The 18,035-nt window shown below is 41.1% G+C and overlaps 1 protein-coding gene across 3 annotated transcripts in view; it reads left to right on the top strand.

Annotated features, from left to right (window-relative positions):
* Positions 1-4,487: 4,487 nt before the first annotated feature.
* The window catches only part of LOC120302338 (single-strand selective monofunctional uracil DNA glycosylase-like), a 29,867-nt gene continuing 16,319 nt past the window's right edge, over positions 4,488-18,035 (top strand). For 2 of the 3 annotated variants that reach the window (XM_039330546.1, XM_039330547.1), the window contains exon 1: positions 4,511-5,126. The gene's annotated coding sequence lies outside the window, so the exon portion shown is untranslated. Of the gene's footprint in view, positions 5,127-18,035 lie in introns of all 3 variants that reach the window. The other variant, XM_039330549.1, reaches the window with a different exon arrangement.

The raw sequence follows: 18,035 nt of genomic DNA, 5'->3' as shown, positions 1-18,035 counted from the left end.
TCCATGCACAAAAGTGAGTCAAGATTTGCCTAGTTCACACAAACATCTTTATCAAGCTGCCACTATTCTACTGAATAGTCAGCATGGCTACAGGTGATAATTCCATGATACCTCACCACATCATTAGGGCACTGATTTGAAGGAGGGTGGCATCATAATGCCACTTAATGTAGTCTTGCAAACAACTCTTACCACATCTCAGTCATCTTTTTACTCTCACAAAAGTTATCAAGAGTGATAAACTGATGGACTCTTTCTCAGCAGGGGAGTGGAACAGTATTCTCCCACATGTTGCTAGGTTCAGATTCCTCTCAAAGCTGCCAACATCATCAATGGCCACAGATTACACCCTAGTTTATTCTCTCAGTCTTGCTGGATACACATTTTTGGAGACAGCTTTAATCTGATTGTGGCCAGACAGCATGAATGGGGTAAGCCTTCTTGTTAATCTGGATTCCTTCACCCCACCACTGGATTTATACAGTCCCTTAAAGCACTTGTCATGCATTAGCTTCAAATCCTTACAACAATTCTGTGAGGGTGGTCAGCATAGGATTAGTTCCTTATATTGCAAAGAGAGCAGCTTAAATCCTCTAAGCAGGTCCAGTGCCTGGCCCATATATCAGTCAGTGGTCCAGTCTTTCCCTGCAGAGCTGGATTGGCGTCAGCTGCTTTCAGGATGCTGTATTGATCTGTGGAAGCAGTTCATTTATAACCATTGGGTAGTTGAACTTTCACCCTGTCATTTCATCCTGATGTTTCTGGGAATTGCTGGAGAGAGCAAGAGATGTGGGATTTATTTAAAAGAACTGGGGGGGGGGGAGTAGTGAGTGACAGCAAGAGAGCTTTGTTGGTGGTTTAACACATATTTGACTCCTTGCGGTGGGTAACCAGTCAAGGTAGAAGGTGGCATTAGAGAGATGAAAATGAATGAGAATGATAGTTTAGTTACCCTTTACATGCTTTTAGCCAGTTCCTGGACTTTAGCTACAGACATATTTAGTTCATATCAGATAACTGCTTTCATTTATGCAGTTCAGTTAAATTGGGAACTTAACATTGGTAGGTTTAGTATACTGTGCTAAGCCACGATTTGTTAGAAAAGCCACACAATAGTCTGGACTCCCACATCACATTAATCCAAAGCCAGCAGGCTATTTTATCGTGTCACTTGACCTCTATAATCTAATCTTTCTATCAAACTTCAAAATCTTTTCTGCAGTATGAATTCTGAAATCAGATTGAAAAGTTAGAAGAAATGATTGCAAGCTGTTTTTCATGTTGATAGGAAATAGCATTGCATAGCGTATTGGTTCTCAACTTTTTCTTCACCACGGACCCCCTTTAAATACCGCTTGTGGCCATGGACCATGCCCATGGACCCCCAAGGCATAACTCAAGATTTGAATTGTAACATTTCTTCAAGCCTTCATGGACCCACTGGGGTCCACGGGGCACAGGTTGAGAATCACTGGCATAATGAATCTAGACGGAGGCCTAAAGGATGGTAGCGCCAAGATGAAGGTTATGGGGAGATTTAAAGAAGCTCTAGCAGGCAACTCTCTAGACCAGAGGTGGAGAACGATGGCTCAGGAATTCTGGGAGTTGAAGTCCACAAGTCATAAAGGGGACATTGTTCCCCACCTCTGTTCTAGAATGACAGATTCCTAATTTTGATGGGCACGTACTTCTTTTTGCTATTGAGAACAAAATGGAACAACCTGTCTCCTCCTAGATAGAAAACAAAATGCCTGAGCTTTGCAGAAATTGTCAGCTTCCTCCTTTGCCTTTCACAGCATTCAAATGACCAAAGCAGATTTTAAAAAAGGGCAATTTAGGCAGTAGACTGCTTCAATTCCTCAATCTAGAATAAGGAAATACATGGAATAGAAAAGCTAAATATGATTTTTTTTTAAATGAGTAAATCAGCCTATTGGTTCTACATAGTTAATATTCTACTCCTCCCCCAGTTGATGTCCTCCAGATGACTTAGACTGGAACACCCATAACACCAAATGGATTGGCTTTGTTGGCTGGGGACTGTGGAGCTGTAGCCCAAGGTCTGTGGGAGAATAGATAGAGGAGGACTGGGCAGCATCCTAAGGTCTCAGACAGAGGTCTTTCCCAACATTGCTGCCCCTGAATAAGCACTATTAATCCAAGTCAGCAGGGCTCAAGAGGCAAAGCATCTGTTGAAGCATTGGGAGCCCAGCAGATGGCCTTCTGCTCATAGGAGCTGTCATTACCTTGGGTTGGCCCAGCCTGGGAGAAGCTGCTCTCCAGAGGCCAAGAGGCTATCTGCCACTTCAAAATATTTGTGTCTCAGAATGAATGGCAGCCCTGATCCTTTAAACACCTACTTGCGGTAAGCAACCCACACACAATGTGCTGTGGGTGGGGAAAGCCAAAGTCTGTTACTACACAGAACTGATAAGGCCTGACTGTCGACAGAAACAGCAGGGAGAGCCAGTCGCTTCTGCTCATTATCAGGCGGCATGGGGGATTTCTCAGGAATGCAAGGGAGAGGGAGGTGATATGTATGGATCAGCATGTTCCCATTCTCTGGAGTTTCTCTGGGAAGAGAATGTTTGGAGAACTGACTGCATAGTCCTCACTCAGAGCAGGAAGTATGTCCCCGAACAGATGAGTTGCCATTACTTGCGACTGCATTAATCATTTTTCCTCTAGTTGGATTTTGTAATCATTTCTTATACGTTTGCATAAACTATAACCAACATTTATGTAGAATCATAACTACATAAAATATAAATAGTTAAATATAAACAGTTTGGGGTTGGATTTTGGCCCCAAAGGATTTAACCACTGGATCCTCTAATCCACTTTGCAACCAAGAAGTTAACCCTACATCACAAGTGAGTTCATATACAACAATATTAATACAATCATAAACCATACATCAGGCTACATTACAGTTTGTTTAATCTTGATTTCTAATCCACTTTTCCTTCAGGGGCTTGAAGCAGAGTACATATCTTCTTTTCCCACAACAATCCTATTTGATCATGCCTTGTTTAGCTATAATTTACTGAATAAACCACATTTGTGTGTTCACACATGCTAAGTAATAAACCGTAGTTTTCAAACTATAGTGGCTGGGTTTTCATGAAACCAAATAAGACAGTTACAGTACAATATGATTTAGTGCAATGTGTGAAGTTAAAGCCAGTTTTGGAAGGAGCAATTTGGTCCAGGAATGCAAAATTTCAATGTTTCCCCATTTCTTGGTTCAAGATGCTTGCCTCATTTCCTTTCTTTCAAAAAAGCTGATCCTGAGGCTTTGCCACATATTTTGTACTTAATCAACATTTCCTCTACAATTTCAGTTGCAGAAAGATGAAGTGATATCAGAATACTGAGTAATCTGTACAGAATTCAGATTATTTTCATTGTTACTGCAGAAATTCCCAACTTCTTCCTTTACATGGACCACTGTATCTATCTTTACTGAAAGTATTTGAATACCCTAAGGCCAGTTTGAAAATATAGTGTCGCTGGATATCCTGCCACATGCATTTCTTCCCATACCATCTTTAGTAATAAAAATCAAGATTAATTTGGTTTGATTGCTAAATCTCATTAATTTTCCTAGCTCCAACTTTTGTGAGTCTAAATGAGGATGTCAAAACCTTGTGCATATTTTTGATACCTATAAAACAGTTATTTTATGTTAACATGTGAACATGGGGCCACCCATAATAATTTTTCAGGCCCCAGGTTGAGACACAGTGAGTTAGTTGATTTTGTCTGGATTTGGAAATTTAGAGGGGAGAACACAGGATTATAGGCTGGACTGAGAAGTTGAAAAAAAGGACAGTGGCAATCCATTTCCATACTGTTGCCAACAAAAGTGTGTAGAGATAACTAGAACATCACTACTATAGGAAATGGACTCCCTATAAATATACTCTGATAAAAATAATGATTAAAATAATGAAATCTATCAATACCAATGTATGGGAGTGGGCAAAATCAAACAACAGATTGCTGGTATCGAAGAATGCATAGAAGGAGAGACTCAGGAACAGACAAATACAAACAATGTTATATAGCATCCATAAGCAGCCCGGGTGTTCAGATGTCAAACTGCTGAATTGAATCCAAGTTTATGTGCATAAAATGTAGCAGCAATTCCATATGGTTCTCTGCAGGAATTCTGAATAAAAAGAATGATGTCAGGCTGCAGAGCTGAAGCCTACATATGCTCACTTGGGAGTAAACTCGCATTTGCTCAATGTGACTTCACATTTATTGTTGATTATACATATATGTAAGATTATAGTCTAAACAAGAACATTCCGTTACTGTGGTTCTTAATGAATTAGACCAGAAGCTGGTTTAATTTCCTCAAGTTCAGTCCTGATAAAGAATCATCTATAGTCAGAAAACTTAAGAGGTCTCTTATTTCAAAACTCTTTTATTATTTTCATTGACGACATGGGAAATTAAAGCAATCTGTATATGGAAGCTACTTGAGAGTTTATGGCCAACAAACATGGTAAGCCTAGCACTACTCAGAAGTAAAGCCCATAGATAGAATTTACAATAACAGCTTTCTATACATCACCATCATCTACCAGCTATGCTTGAGTACAACTCCATTGGTTCTGCTTGCATGCTCCGCAGTATGGAAGTTGTAGTTTCACACTGAAGACCATCAGATTTATGGATGGCTAAGGGCAGACTGTTGTTTAAAGTGATCTGATTCTGAAAGATTCCAAGAGCAATTCTTTGTCAAACTGAATGAATAAGAAAGGGGATATCATGGTGGGAAATAAAAAATACACAATGATGCAAGGAATGAAAAAAATATGGAAAAGGTACTCTGCACATGTTTAAGCCCTGCTCATTTGCACATTCAAAGAACACCCGTTCAAATGTTACACGCCCCTCTAGGTTTCATTCACTGGAAAGATGACGTTCTCCGGAAATGTCGGAAGCTCCTTTTTATTTTGTTCCACTAGAGTATACTGGGAGTTGTAGTGTAAAGAAGGACCAGCACTCCTAACTGGTCGTAATTGTTATTTTCTTTTAAACTACAACTCCCAGCAGCCACCGTCGTCCCCGCCCAGGAAATATACGTAGATGGCCCGATGCAGAGAGTGCTGGTGAGTGTCCTTAGAAGACGGCCCTGAGAAAAGGGGGGGAAAGAGTGGCGGGCGGCTCTGAGAAACAAGGGGCGGCACGGGGAGGAGGAGGGCGATTTTTGCTTTCCCCCTCTCTCGGCTGTTGCTTTACTTTTGTTCGTGGCTGACAAAGTTGTTTCTTTACTGGGTGGGCTGGAAAATCTGGGTACGGAAAGAACGTAAGGTGTGTTTTTTTGCCGAGCAAATTATCTTGACACAACACTATACACACATACATCCCATGATTATAAGTCCGGCGTTTGGGTCTTGTCTCCACACGAAAATCCAGGAAGGCGATGGTAAACTTATGTTCTTTATCTCAGGCACCTATTAATTTGGAATAAATGGCTCTGAAAATTGAACTTCTTTGTCAGGGATACAAGTAGGTAGTTGGTGGCTGGCCATCTCCTTAAATTTGATTATTGGATGCTCAGGTGTCCTGAAATGCTTCCTCAAAATGCCTTGCAGATGAACTATTATTTATTGTTCCTCTTTGATCAGCGTTTTACATTATATGTCACTATTACATATTTTTGCATTAGTCCAAGCTCTTCCGTCAAGGTTAAGGAAAAGATACCAAGAAACCAAATAGGTGGGAGAAATTGCTGACTGAATATAAGAATCATCCCAGTTTGCAAGGTGCTATCATATGGTCCAGAGCAGCAGTATAAATACACTACAGCAAAGTTACTGGAAAAAACTCCCATTATCCATAGTCAGCCTCAATATGGGTGGTGATTGAGAGGGTTGCCCCCCCCCAATGCTTTATTGAATTTAGCTGAATTTTCCTCTGGGTGAACTTTGATTCAAATTGCTCTATATGATACAGTAGAGCGTTTACTCAGTACAGTAGCTATTCAGGAAAAAAAAAAAGTCACAGCAACCACTTTTTCAATTCTTGCTCAGTTCAGCCAAAAATCTAGGAAGCTCTTTTATTTTATTTTTTTTGACTCTTGGATATCCAAAATAATTTACTCCTGCTCTTAGGTTTATGATTTATGGAGAGATGATGAAGAGGGAAAAGGGAAGAATGAAAAAAGACAATTCAGGCACCAGTTCTTTAATGGACAGTTTTATACTGCCTTGTGATAGGAATAGACTGTTTGCGGACCCTGGTAACGCTCTACAAAATAATCTTGTGACATGATCCTTTGAAATGGCTTAACTGTAGCTTTGTTGGCTTTATAGGGTGGGCTCTTAGCCTGTTAGCTATTGTCTTACCTTGCTAGCTACTGATAGCTAAAGCTGTCAGTAAGGTTTATGGGATGCAGGTTGATACTCTGGTCCACTTGGTTCTTAATGCAAACAAACTTCACTGAGTTTTTTTAAAGATTTGTCAAATATAAATTTCCAAGAAAAAATGAACACTTCAATTTTGCATATGAGAAACCAACTCTTGGTGTTTTTATGTCTGCAGACTGTAAAGTTATTATAATTCTGTATATATAATAAATTTGATTTTCTTCGAAGCCACCCAACAACAAATCAAAACACTGAAATCTTTAAAAGCCCTAACCCATTGCTTCCTATTCAGAAAAAAAAAACATCTTTTTTAAACACTTCAAGCCCACAGAATTGAACATGTAGAGGCCTTTCCCCACTTCTGTTTAACATGCTCTCTGCCCTCCTTGAGTTAGTAGAAAATGAATGGCATGAAATTTGCTGATCCCACTGCTGATCCCTAGCCTGTTTCTATTATCTCTTTTCCAATGCTGGTCAACTGGCATATCCTCCAAAATAATAGCTGACAAACTCTAATGGGCTTCCTACACCTTGCATTTGTCCTTTGATGGTGCTGGAAGAAGAGGAAAAAGATTTCTTTAAATTGTCTTTAGCAGTTGGCTGCTTACCCATGGGTTGGGGACAAAAAAAAGATGTGGCCTGGCATGTTTGCATCATAGATGAAGACCCAAACTCTCTATTTTAAGCCTGAAAGTGCCTCGTTTTGTGCTGTCAGTATTTTGCTGAGTCTTGTGAGGTGCAAAAATCCCATAGATTAGGATACCTCAACAGCTAGAAAGGAACTGCATAGTACATTAAATGTGCTCAACATTTAGTTATTTCTTAGATTTTTATCCCACTTTGGTTACTTTATAAGTAACTCAAGGCAGCAAACATATCCTATATTCCCTCCTATTTTTCCCACAACAGCAACATTTGAGGTGGGTTGGGCTGAGAATGTTACTGACCCAAGATCACCCAGCTGGTTTTCCTGCCTAAAGTGAGATTAGAATTCATAGTCTCTTGGTTTTTAAGCCAACACCTTAATCCAGGGGTCTTCAAACTTGGACCTTTTATTATTTGTGGACCAACACCCAGAATTCCTCAGCCAGCGTCATAAAAGGGCCAAGTTTGAAGACCCCTGCTTTAATCACTATACCAAATTGACTGTTTTTCCATAGATCCAGCCACTTATTTAACCTGTTGTGTGAACCAGTTTTTTGCACTAACCCATATTTTGTATTTGAGCATGGCATTATAGCTTCAGTTTTAGGATTGGGATTAATTCATTTATTAATTCATTTATTAATTCATTTATTTCATTGAGGGCCGCATCAGCATCGTGGTTGCCATTGGGGGGCTGGGTGGGTGTGGCTGGCATGAGCGTGGCCTACTGGGTGGGCATGGCCAGATCCATGTCCCTCACATCGGGCACCTGTGTGAGCCTGGGCAGGAATGAGGTGCATCCGAGGGTGGGGAAGGGTGGGGAAGGGTGGGTGGGACGGGGCGAGCGCCAGGGCATGGTCCGCTAGAGGAGCCTCACTGAGCCTCAGGCTGTCATGAGGCCCCTGGACAGTGGCATGGACTGCCCAGAGCCCTGGGCAGCGGAGGTCAAGTGTCCAGCCCAGCTCTTGAGCTCCCAGGACTCCACAGCCCTGCCTAGCCTAGCCGCACTTCCCCAAGGGGGTGCCTAGCTGCACTTATCTTCTCCTCAATGCTGCTGCTGCTGTGCTCACGCTCCTTGGCCAGGTTGCTCATAGTGGGTGCAGTAGGACAAAGTGCGTGGGTCAGAGGGAGGCCCACTCCCTCTCCATGTGAGGAAACTTGGCTTTGTAACCAAAGCATCCTCAGCAATAGGATGGGAGACAACCAGGGGAAGGCAAAAGGGCTGCTGGTGGCCAAGTGCTAAAGCAGGACTTCCCTCAGACCCTCCCTCCCCCTTATTCCAATCTCCTTCCTTCCTTCCTTCCTTCCTTCCTTCCTTCCTTCCTTCCTTCCTTCCTTCCTTCCTTCCTTCCTTCCTTCCTTCCTTTCTCCCTTCGTCCCTCCCTCCCTCCCCTTCTTCCCTGCCTCCCTCCTTTTCATTCCCATCTCCTCCCTTCCCTTACTTTTTTCCTGTTTCCCTCGCCTCCTTCCTTCCCTCCTTCTATCTGTGCCCAGGAAGGGACGAGGAGAGGGGAGAGGTTGGCAGCACTTCTCTCAAATAATAAGAGTTGGAAAAGACCTTTGAAGTCTTTAGTCAAAGCTCCTGCTCAAGCAGGGGACGTATACCATTCCAGACAATGGAATATCCAATCTCTACTAAAAGCCTCTAGTGATGGAGCATCCACAACTTCTGAAGGCAAGGCTTTTCACTGGTTAGTTGTTTTCACAAGTCCTTAGTTCTAGGTTGGTTTTCTTCTTGATTAGTTTCCTTCTATTATTTGCCTTCTAATGTTTTGGAAAATAGGTTGACCCCTTCTTCTCTGTGGCAGCCCATCAAATATTGGAACACTGCTATCATGTCACCACCCCTAGTCCTTTTCACTAAGCTAGACATACGCAATTGCCACAAACATTTGTCATATGTTTTAGCCTCCAGCCCCCTATGTTATGGTTCCGGCTAATGAAACATTTCAAAGAACTTCCAGGCATTATTTTCCTAAAAGTCTTTTATTGTTACAAAATGTCAGCACAGGGATAACGGAGGGATGCTAGGATCTAAGTTCTCTTCCTCTGAGCAGTTAAATTATCAGCATGTTCCATCCCCAAACTAACTGTCATATCTCACATTATCCAGTTAGTGTGAAGGTCAAATGTTTTCTTCCTCTTTCTTTCCCGGGCTTTACCCCCAACCCCCCCTTCTGCTCTGTATTAACCCCATAATTACCAGACAATTCTGCATATTGTTAAAAGCAAGAATATACAATATTTGCAGCGTTGACACCCTAATCATCTATGTTTACCATCCATTTAGACCAGATGGTCCCCCTGGTTTGGTTTATAGAACAGTGGCCACAAGCAGAGCCTTCTCAGAGACAGCACCCCCATTATAGAACTTTCCCAAGGAAAATATGAACCGTGCAACCCTCACCCATTTAGAGGCAACTTCAAACACACTGTTCAGCCAGGCATATGTAAAACAAAAACACATTTTATGGCCGAACAGCACTAGTAAATTACTACTACTATTTTTCTTTCTTAAAATACATACTTTTAATATTGTTTTAAGCAGTGCTAGTGATGCTTTACAATAGCTGCCTTTGAGAGTTTTCTTGTAAACCACCCTGAATTTCTCAGAAATTTTAATTTCAAATTAGATATTGATTTTATAAATTAGGCAGAAGAAACAAATATTTAAATACATCTAAATCCCACAGACGTACTGCCTCCTAGGCGCATACTGCAGAGAAAATGAGGCATGCATTTCTAGCCAACATAGCCACAGGATGATGGGAACTGTGGTTCATGACACCCAAAATATATTAGTTTGGGTAAAGCTGGATTAAATTATAAAAGAGCAGATGAAGGGAAGTATTTTTGTCTCCGACAAAATAATTTTTGGGGGGAGTTGACTCGGCTTTTTAATTTCAACTCACACCAATTCCTAACTTCCCATTCAATCCAAAGAGTTTTATTATTACCTGGATTTTAGGGAGGGGAGGAGGCAAGAATAGACCACAAAGCTAATCTGCAAGTTTGCTCTCTAGCTGCCTGCACACCACCTTCCCGTGTATGTAATAATAATAATAATAATAATAATAATAATAATAATAATAATAATACTGGACTCAAGCAGAACTAAAAGCAATGGATAGGCAGACCAGAAAAATAATGACAATGAATCATGCCCTTCATCCACGCAGTGACATTGATAGACTTTATCTACCAAGGCAAATAGGTGGGCGTGGAATGCTACAAGTACATCAGATGGTTGAAGAAGAAAAAATGGCTTTGGAAGAATATCTGAAGAACAATGATGAAGATGCACTGAAATTAGTATATCAGGAAGGCTTACTAACTACTGGAGAGACCAAACTGGCCTACAAGAAAGACCAAATGAAGAACAGAATAGAGGCATGGGAAGACAAAGCACTACATGGCCAATACATGAAAAAAATAGCTGGGAAAGCAGATAATAATAAAACCTGGCAATGGCTAAGAGCAGGAAAATTGAAGAAAGAGACCGAGGGACTAATTCTGGCTGCACAAGACCAAGCCTTAAGGACAAATGCATACAAAGTCAAAATTGAGAAGACAGCAACAGACAGTAAGTGCCGCCTATGCAAAGAAGCTGAAGAAACAGTGGACCACTTGGTAAGCTGTTGCAAGAAGATTGCACAGACTGATTACAAGCAGCGGCATGACAAAGTAGCAACAATGGTGCATTGGAAGATCTGCAAAAAATATCATTTGCCTGTAAGCAAAAACTGGTGGGATCATAAAATAGAGAAAGTCATAGAAAATGATAAAATTAAACTGCTCTGGGACTTCAGAATTCAAACAGACAAGCACCTGCAACATAACACCCCAGACTTAACAATTGTCGATAAGAAAGACAAAAAAGTCTGGATAGTGGACGTGGCAGTGCCTGGAGATAGCAGAATAGAAGAGAAAGAACTGGAGAAGATAACAAAATACAAAGACCTACAAATAGAAATAGAAAGACTGTGGCAAAAGCAAGCAAGGGTAGTACCAATAGTCATAGGCTCCTTGGGTGCAATCCCAAAACAACTGGAGCACCACTTGAACACCATTGGCATTGACAAATTCGCTATTAGTCAATTGCAAAAGGCGGCCTTATTAGGAACTGCTTCCATCCTGCGACGATACCTGTAATACCATCAAACATCCACATCTGCCTATCCCAGGTCCTGGGTAAGGACTCGATAGGTAGACAAAATGCCAAATCCAGTCTGAACATCTGGCTGACTGTGCGATGATCCATAATAATAATAATAAAGTTGGAAGGGACCTTGGAGGTCATCTAGTCCAACCCCTGCTCAGGCAGGAAACCCTATACCATTTCAGACAAATGGCTGTCCAGTCTCTTCTTAAAAACCTCCAGTGTTGGAGCATTCACCGCTTCTGGAGGCAGGTTGTTCCACTGGTTAATTGTTCTAACTGTCAGGAAGTTTCTCCTTAGTTCTAGGTTGCTTCTCTCCTTGATTAGTTTCCACCCGTTGCTTCTTGTCCTGCCTTCAGGCGTCTTGGAAAATAGCTTGACACCCTCTTCTTTGTGGCAGCCTCTGAGATATTGGAACACTGCTATCATGTCCCCCCTCGTCCTTCTCTTCATTAAACTAGACATACCCAATTCCAGCAATCGTTCCTTATATGCTTTAGCCTCCAGTCCTCTAATCATCTTTGTTGCTCTTCTCTGTACTCTTTCTAGAATCTCAACATCTTTTTTACATCGCGATGACCAAAACTGGGTGCAGTATTCCAAGTGTGGCCTTACCAAGGCATTGTAAAATGGTATTAACAGTTCATGTGATCTTGATTCTATCCCTCTGTTAGTGCAGCCTAGCACTGTGTTGGCCTTTTTGGCAGCTGCAGCACACTGCTGGCTCATATTTAGGTGATTGTCCACTAGGACTTCGAGGTCCCTCTCACAGTTACCGTATATTCCGGTGTATAAGGCGACTCGGCGTATAAGATGACCCCCATCTTTGGCGCTGAGTAGCATGCCTAGAAAGTCGTCTTATACATTGGAAACTACCGTTATTTCTGGTGTATAAGATGACTCAGCGTATAAAATGACCCCCAACTTTTCGCCGATTTTAACGCTTGCGAAAGTCGTCTTATACGCCGGAAAGTACGGTACTACTATTGAGCAAGGTACCCCCTATACTATACCTGTGCATTTGGTTTTTCTTGCCTAAATGTAGAACCTTGCTTTTTTCACCATTGAATTTCATTTTGTTAGATAGTGCCCAGTGTTCAAGTCTGTCCAGGTCCTTCTGTATCTTAAGCCTGTCTTCTGGAGTGTTGGCTATTCCTGCCAGCTTGGTGTCTTCTGCAAATTTGATGAGTTCCCCATCTATCCCCTCATCCAAATCATTGATATAGATATTGAAGAGAATAGGGCCGAGAACAGAGCCCTGGGGCACCCCACTACACACTTCCCTCCATGTAGATGTGGTTCAATTGAGGGCCACACGCTGAGTACGGCCGGTCAGCCAGCTACGGATCCATCTGGTGGTGGTGCTTTCTACCCCACATTTTTCTATCTTGTCAAGTAGTAGGTTGTGATCTACTTTATCAAATGCCTTACTGAAGTCCAAGTAAATTATGTCCACAGCATTCCTCTGATCCACTAATTTTGTCACTTGGTCAAAGAATGCAATAAGGTTTGTCTGGCATGATCTATTTTTGACAAACCCATGTTGGCTTTTAGTAATGACTTTGTTTGCCTCTAGGTGTTCATTGATTCGTTGTTTGATTATCTTTTCCAGGATCTTCCCAGGTATTGAGGTCAGGCTGATAGGTCTGTAATTTCCTGGGTCCATTTTTTTTCCTTTTTTGTAGATGGGAACTACATCGGCTCTTTTCCAGTCCTCTGGTAGTTTCCCTGTGCCCCAGGATTTTTGAAAAACATAGTTCAGTGGTTCTGAGATCACATCTGCCAGTTCCTTGAGAACCTTTGGGTGTAATCCATCTGGTCCTGGCGATTTGAACTCGTCTAGGCTGGACAGGTGCTCACTTACCATTTTCTTGCCTATCTTAACTTGCGTTTTTATTCTGGTTTTTGTGGCACTATTTTCGATAGGTTGGTTTGTTTTTTCCTTTTGTGTAAAGACAGATGCAAAAAACAAGTTAAATAGTTCTGCTTTCTCCCTATTGCTTGTCACCTTCTTGCCACTTTCACCCACTAATGGACCAATCATTTCCTTCACTTTTTTCTTGTTTTTTACATGATGAAAGAAACTTTTTTTGTTATCTTTGTCTTTGGTCGCAAGCCTTAGTTCATTTTGAGCCTTGGCTTTCCTCACTTCATCTTTGGAGGCTCGGGCTATTTGCTGATATTCTGACTTAGTTATGTGCCCCTCTTTCCACTTTCTATACTTGTCCTTTTTATCTTTCAATTTGTCAGAGAGTTCTTTATGCAGCCATGCTGGTTTCTTTTGAGAGCTGTTATTTTTCCTCTTCGTTGGTATTGTGCTAGACGAGGCTTTTATTATCTCATTTTTCAAAATTTCCCAAGCTTCTTGTTTTCCCCTTGAGGATTCTCATCCATGGAATCCTTCCCAAGCCCTCTCTAAGTTTATTGAAATTAGCTTTCTTGAAGTCCAAGACTCTAGTTTGACTGTGTTCTATTGCTTGTGCTTCCATAATGTTGAATTCCAATATTGCATGATCACTTCCTCCCAAGGTTCCTATGGCTTCAACACCTTCTATCATTTCATCTCTTGTCTTGTCTCCCAGTTGATCTCAGGGTAGTTAAAGTCCCCTATTACTATTGTGATGTGCTTCCTACATACCTTAGTTAACTGACTAGCAAAAAGTTCATCTATTTCCTCTGTTTGGCTGGGTGGCCTGTAGTATACACCTTTTATATTGACCCAAATGCATTCAAGACAGTTTTTATCATTGTTGTGCTCTATTTCTGTAGAGATGTAGTTATTTCTTATATAGAGAGCAACTCCACCTCCTCTTTTATTTGGTCTGTTTCTTTTAAATAATTTAAATCCCTCTAGCTGTGTGTTCCATGTGTGGGTTTCATCCTACCATGTTTCCGTAATGGCAACAATATCATATCTGCCCTCATTAACCTGAATTTCTAGTTCACCCTGTTTGCTGTTCTTACTCTGTGCATTGGTGTATAGACATTTGAGTCCTTTATTTACTTTCTACGTAACCTGTGTGGTGCCTGAGTTCCCCTATTGTCTTACCACGTAATTGGTTAGTGCACTTTGTGTGGCACTCACTATTAGAGGCTTGATTTTGCTTGACAGCAAGGTTGGTATTCTTACATGCACTGATAGCCCTATAGTGTTTAGATTACCGGGGACAGGGTTGTTTTGTATCAATTAACTCACTCCCTGCTGTTTAGTTTAAATTTTCCTCCAGAAAAATCTGTGAATTTATAGCCGAGTAACTCAGTCCCTTTCTTTTATGGATGCAAACCATCTCTTTTGTACATCTTTTCATTGGACCAGCTACAGACATTGTGACTAATATATTGAAAGCCTTCCCCTTTACACCACTCCTTTAGTCACATATTGAATTGTGCTATGCGCTGGCCTTTTCCATTTTGCTCCTTGTACACTGGTAAAACCTCTGAGAAAGTAAACCTACAGTCTATTCTGCAAAGTTCCTTCCCCAAGCTCTGGAAATTGTTCTCACAGAGAGTACATCTTTTTGGGATAGATTGTTAGTGCCAAGATGTACGATAGCCTCCACATCACAGTCCTTGCTCCCATTCTTGATTATTTTAGAAATATGCTTCTTGTCCCTACTGGCAGTAGCACCTGGAAGACACCTGACCTCTTTCAAAGCCTCTGTGTCCTTTCCTAAATTTACATCCCTTATAATTGAATCACCTACTAGAAGGTAGCTTCTCTTTTTGGATGCCTTTCTGTTCTTGCATGACTGATGTGTAATATCTGATTCACACTTCTCCCTGTCGAAATCTAGTTCTTCATCTTGGACCACAATCCCCTGCTTATTTGAGTTATCTTCACAAATACCTTTACATGTCTCCTTAATGTCCCTATTAAGGTCAGCAAGGGCACTGTAACTGTTGTGCAGGGACACAACGAAAGCTCTCACCCTGCCAGATCCCACGGTTGTCCACACTGCCCTTCTCCTGCAGGATCTTTGTGGTAGAGGGGGCTGATAGCACAGGCTTACTAGAGTAGAGGGGCTGAACTGGACACCTAATTTCTGCCTGAAGAGCAGAGATTACAGACCCTAGATAGATAATCTGTCCTTGTAGGCTAGTGATTTGTTTATAGATAAGACAGTTTCCAAGTTTGAAAAGGGTACTGCGGAAGACAGCTGCAAAGCAAGTGTTGCACTGAACTAAGGCAGACATTCTTAGATACAGGGAATCTCAGATGCACTTGCCCTGAATGTACTGCTGCTGTTTTTGATTTTTAGTTATATAATTACTGTATATAATTATATATAATATATAATTGTCCTTAATGGTTATAATATAATGTGTATGAGAGACAGAGAGAGAGATCCCCTTTTTGTAAGTTTGCTTACTCTGCAACTCCCTGCTGGCTCTCTCTCTCTCTCTCTCTCTTTCTCTCTCTCTCTCTCCCTCTCTCTCTCTCTATCACACACACACACACACACACACACACACACACCCTTCCTGTTTTCTCCTCCTCGTCCTTTTCCTCAGCTGCACCTGAATGGAATGGAAGAATGGGGAAAGCTCTCCTTTTTTGTAACACCTCAGTTTCCTCCTCCTCCTCCTCTTCCACTCCTGACTGGGCCTGACAGGATTAAGCAGGGAGGGGAGAGGTGGGCTAAAGCAAATGAGCTGCTACTGCTGCTGCACGCCACCAGCCCGGAGCGCTCTCGTTGTAGCTCGCTGTTTCCTGCACGTGCTCCAAGGCACCCTGCTGGGTTGTGGTGGGCCAGGGCTGGGGCAGCAGGGGTCGGTCCCTTGCCATTTCTGGGACAGCCCCGGGGGCCAAATCTGGGCCCTCCCCGGGCCGCATCTGGCCTGCGGGCCTTGTGTTTGACATGTCTGATTTATTAGATGAACCAAGCATGTCAGTTTCTTAAACTTTTTGATCCCTCTTTTAAAAATTATTTAGGACCCCAAAAGAGCTTTTGCTTGTATGGATTATATTTTTATATTATATAAATACATCAATTTTATTAAAAATAAAATTGATGTGTTTATAGAATGTTTATTGAATCATTAAAAATAACAATATTAAACTGTTTAGATATGACATAATATATTTTTCATGAAACCCCCCTTTTTAACAAATAAAAATAATAGAATAATAATATTAAATTTTTGCAAATATTTTCAGTATATGAAAAATAATTTTGATTCTGCAGATCTCATTGCCTTTAGAAACACTGGCTTAGAAAATTCTGAATTCTGGCACTGTTTCCCATTCTGTTTGCCTCTAAAGATTGTTTTTCACCCTGAAGCTGTCTTGCTATCCTAGAATATCAGAACACAATCAAGCCTATGTGAACACAATGAGAAAAGGCACAGCTATGTTGAAACAGTGCACATATGCATGAAAATGAGAATTGTAAACCAATTGCACAATGAGACCAGATAAAGTATTTGAAAGGGATGCTTTCCAAACTATGTTAGCATGAATGAAATATCTCCTGAAGTCTTTGGGCTGCTATGTCACTTCAAAGGCTGTCACCTGGGGATGTCTCCATATGTAGCTGCTCCTCTTTGGGGGTGATCCCTGCAGAAGTTGCCAGAAAAGCAAAGTTCAAGAGGAATTACCTTGATTCTTTTAGTTTAGCTTCCAATATCTTCAAATCCCATTTGGAAGAATTTGGGCTTTTAAAATGCTAGATGCACAAAGTCCAACAATAAGACACAGGTGCAAAAAAATAAAAAGCCGATCAGATGTTCTCCAGATGTGTAGACTCTTCAACTACTATAATTTTCAGCCAATGTAGCTGTTGTGTGTGCAGATAGATACCAAACAGGATGAAACCAACTATTGATTGCTCCCACAAGCAGTATACAGTATTGGTCTGATCCGTATATATGAAAAGAAACTGCCATCTTAGTTAGCATGCTGTGCTTCATTTGGAGACAAAACTATTTCTTATTGTTCCCGTTATGAAAATACTAGTCAGAATCCTTTGTTGATTTCTTCAAATAATCTTGTTATTCTACAATAAATCAACAGGCAGGCGCCCCCCTGATTGAAGCAACTGACGGAAACTCACAGAGCACATTATTTTGTTACATCCAATAAGTTTTTTTTAATTTATCAAAGGTATACAACTTTTCACTTATTAAAAAACAATCCCAAAGCAAGGGAAGCCATGAATTAAAACACATTTCAATAAAATAACTTTGCGGTAACCTCCGTAAAATTGCCATCGTGTAGTACATTGCTTCCCCAATTCCCACATCTTCAAAAAGACAAAACAACTAGAATTCGATCGCACAAAACTATGGAACAAAAACATCAATAACAAATAGATGGCACAATAGCAGAAATGTAGGGCTGGGCAAATTGTCCCTGAAAGCTTCCATGGCTCAGTATCAATCACAACTGAACAGGAAGTTAATTCCAAAATTAGGGCCTTGTATTAACAATAATTGTATTAGGCTCCTTCTCATAGCAAACCCCTGACACAATGGACTCTCTCAAGAGGGTGTATCCCTTGTGGAATGTAATTCTCTAGTGAGTATGAAAAAGAGAAGGTGCTCTGACAGGTTTATATTCTCTTTTGGTAATATTTAGTAGTCTTTGGAGGGGATTTGTTTCAGTTCTCCAATACAACATGGCCAAAATAGCCACAGTTTCTTTCCAACTCTGCGTTCCATCTCCATCCCAGAGATGGAGGGTATACGTTTTTCTGAGAGTACTTTTTCTTCAGAAGGACAAATAAAGTTGTACCCTAGACATTCGTGGCTAGGATAGTTCTGCCTGTCTGCTGAGGAACTGCCGTCTGTAAATTACGATTTGTAGGATTCCCTAGACTTCCTCACTTTTTTTCCTCCCAAATCAC

The sequence above is a fragment of the Crotalus tigris genome, unplaced genomic scaffold (genome assembly GCF_016545835.1).
Source record: "Crotalus tigris isolate CLP2741 ecotype Arizona unplaced genomic scaffold, ASM1654583v1 scf7180000024429.2167931701:2281839, whole genome shotgun sequence".
NCBI classification, from domain to species: domain Eukaryota; kingdom Metazoa; phylum Chordata; class Lepidosauria; order Squamata; family Viperidae; genus Crotalus; species Crotalus tigris.
The sequence above is the reverse complement of the archived record's forward strand: the minus strand, read 5'-3'. Positions and strand labels throughout refer to the sequence as shown.